The following is a 3578-nucleotide window of genomic DNA, read 5'->3' as shown; positions in this document are numbered from 1 at the left end:
GGGCATCAGTGAACCCCAGTGAAATATTGTTTACTGCACTTGCCCCGGCTTGGGTAACGGGGTAGTGTTCGTAAAATTTGTGTAACCGCCGGTGTTCCCCCCAGTAGCTGGGGTTGTGGTTACCGGGGTTTCTTGGTCACTTACTGGCCTTGGGATCGGAGTAACGTAAACCATTTTTTCAGAAGTTTTGAAAAAACTGAATTAGTTCTAGCTTTTATGTACGGATGGCGCCAATGAAGAAACACTAATCGACCCCGAGTAGATTATGGATAATCTGGGGGTTAAGTAATGTTTCCCACGAGGGTTAGGTCCGGCAAAGAAGGATGTTCTTCAGATGACCTGCAAAACAGACACCGTGAGCTCGTCACTGAGAAGGGGGGGTTCCTCCTTGTGACCACCCTCCAGCGTGAGAATCAGACTAGATTGCTCTGAATATAAGTGTATATTGAGAGAAATAGCTAGTGAAGGTAAAATACCAGATGATCCTACCGTTCCAAGGTGTTGGAGTATTTATAGCCGAAGGTAGGTTTCCAAGCAGGTACAGCCAGCTGTATAATATTTCTGTTCTACCAACTACGGGCTACGCACGTGCCATGCTGGTTGGTGGGTAGGCAGCGGCTGGTAGTGACCAGGCCGGCTGTGTACTCTTCCTTTTCCACCAACTGCAGGCTATGTGCGTGCCACGACAAGGGTTGGTGAGTAGGCAGCGGCTAATAGTGACAAACAGTACTAGAGCATGCTCCTCGTACTGTTTGTCGGTGAGCTGTCACCCTGTGATTGGTTCATGGGCTGCTTTGGTCAGATATTGTCTATTTTGTCCATACCTTGGCAGGTATAGTACAAAAGATCTTCCAAAAGCATACGGACTGGCTCATTTGGGCGGGAGTATTCCCGCCTTGCTCATTCCTTCAGGTGACACTGAATTATTGAGTTAGTGCCTTGTGCGTGTAGCCTTGCTATTAGTGCGGGTAGCCTTCCCTGATGGCTTGTAGGACAGGCGGGGTACTTCACCATTGGGAGGCTTTCCCTGCGTGAACAGCTGGCGTACTGCGCGTAAGGTCTTCATCTCTGAGCATGGTGGGTCCTGCGGAACCAGTTGGTCCTTGCGCAAACGTCCCTCTTCAAGGTGAGTCTTGCGGGTCCAACTGGGCTCTGCTGGGACCTACCTCTTCAATATGTGAAATTTACAGATCAATATTAACATGCATATTGTAACACTAGTTTGTGAGTTAATATCAATTTACTTGTAAATTCTTACAAGTATTAATTCACTTGTGAACTCAGTAAATTCGCGTGTACTAATTTTCTAATTAAAAAATAAAGTAGTAGATGCAGTATAGAATGAGCACTTTTTGACTTTTTTAATTCTTTGACTAACTTTTTTCCTTCTTTTTGAAAGAGAATTGTTCTATCGAAAATCCTTCAAACTTCCTTCAAACTAACCGACATTTTTAATTTTTATCAATAATATGTTTATAGGTAGAAAAAAGTGTAATTAAATATTAGTTTAGAGGATATATGAGTTACACGGTTTAAATAAACTGACAGTCAATCCCAGAATCTCAATAAAATTCATGATTAGTATAATGAATCCGTACAAATGTCCAAGTGATTCAAAACATAAAACTGGAGTTTTGTTCTTCAAAAGAATATGATAAACTTTATATATTTTAAAATGAATAAATGAAAACCGAAAGACTATAGCCATAATATTGGGTTTAGCTTTGGACACAGCATGATCAAACAATATGTCACAAAAAGAAATACTACAACTCGTTCTAAATTAACTAACATAATTGATCATTTGTATCTATCCTCAATACTAAATAGTAATTACTATGACAATGTTTTGTCTTACTTTCACATTAATCATCACAATTTAAAACCAACTAATCCTTAAAATCATTCATTACCATTTATTTTTAAGTGATAACAATCAAATATTAATTTCAAAAACAAAAATAACTAAATTAACTAAATAAATACTATTGTACAACGGCTCTCTCTTAACAATGTATGATAAGTTTATCGTTTTCTATATTCACTTAATTATTAAGTAGTATTATTTTTCATTAGTTACCTTTATATTAGACAGGCCTCAAACTAGTTTTACTATATAATAAGAAATATGATCAATTTATATAGTTAAAAAATTGCGTAAAGTTAAATGATATAACTATGAATAATTATAATCCAAAAGGGACAGTGACATTACATATCAAAACCACATAGGTAGTTCAACCAATAGTCCAATACCTAACACAAGTAGAACCCAAGATTGACCAAAGATCAACCCGACTTATTTGATTGTATTTTGAGATGCATGCGAGCTTTCTTACTTCATAACTCCAAATTTCTAAATAAGCCAAAAAAAAAAGAAAAGAAAAAAAGAAAAAAGAATGAGATGCTATTTCTAAATTTCGAAAGGAAAGAATTTACAACAATCGTATCTAATAAAATCTCACAATTAACAAAACTATTGGTTGCGCTTGAGGAGGGTGGAATATAAATCGCAAAACGGGTTTTCCGGGTTGACCCAAAAACGAGTTACCAGTAACTGAACCGAGTTGAAACGGTTCGGATGTCGTGAATTCGGGTTCAGGCTCATGGATACGAGTATTTCGGGTTTGAGTTAGCAGTTCCTTTGGTAGGTTTCAGGTCATGGATAAAAGTGACATGCCTGCCATGCGGTGGTGAGGATGAGAGGTGGGTTAGGTGATAAAGACGAGACCAAACCCAATGTAATGCATTTGAGGTGTGTGTGTGTGAGAGAGAGAGATGCAAGAGAAATCATTGGTTAAGTACATGCATTCGTAATATTGTGAGAGAATAGGAAAGAGACGAGCAAGTACCACAACTTATTCGATAATTCTTATACTGTTAAGAGGGCATCCGTAGAAGTTTTTCTAGTGATCTGTTATAAGATTATTCAGTTGTTGATTATTTGAAGAGGGGAACGCCATCTTGATATAAATTTGTTATTGTATGTGAGTTGGGAATACTATCTTGACATATTGTTACACTATTTTGAGGATACAATATCTTGACATAGTGTTATGAATAAGGTGATTGCCATCTTAACTTAGTGAGACATTGTACCTAGTGATCACTCTTGTTTAGGGAAATGAATGCTAAAAAAAATCTCAGTTAAAGGATCGGGGAGAGGACTAAAGTAATTTAGTTAACATTTGTTTGAGCCTCTATAAATTGGTTGTGTCACCTAGATATGTCTTAAACTATTTACTTATTGCATTTACTTTTATTGTGTTGAGAAAAGAGTTTAACAAATTGATTAGCCTTGTTAAGCAAGTTATAAATTTAAGATAACCTATTCAACCCACCCCCCCCCCCACCCCCCCAAAAAAAAAGTTTATGTTATACATAGCTAAATTGATTTACAATTCTAAGTTCAAAGGTTGTTTGCAACGATCACCAATTACCTAATGGATAAATGATAAAACCCATCGCCACTTAAACCTTGTATGTGGTGACTAACGAACGGGTGAATTATCAAACTGATTAAATAATGATATTAAATAGCGATTAACGAACACGTAAAATCAAATTAATTAATTATT

This window comes from Bidens hawaiensis, unplaced genomic scaffold (assembly GCF_021521415.1).
Source record: "Bidens hawaiensis isolate Kalapana, Puna unplaced genomic scaffold, B.hawaiensis_p1.1 tig00066611_1, whole genome shotgun sequence".
NCBI classification, from domain to species: Eukaryota; Viridiplantae; Streptophyta; class Magnoliopsida; order Asterales; family Asteraceae; genus Bidens; species Bidens hawaiensis.
This window is presented reverse-complemented; position numbering follows the sequence as displayed.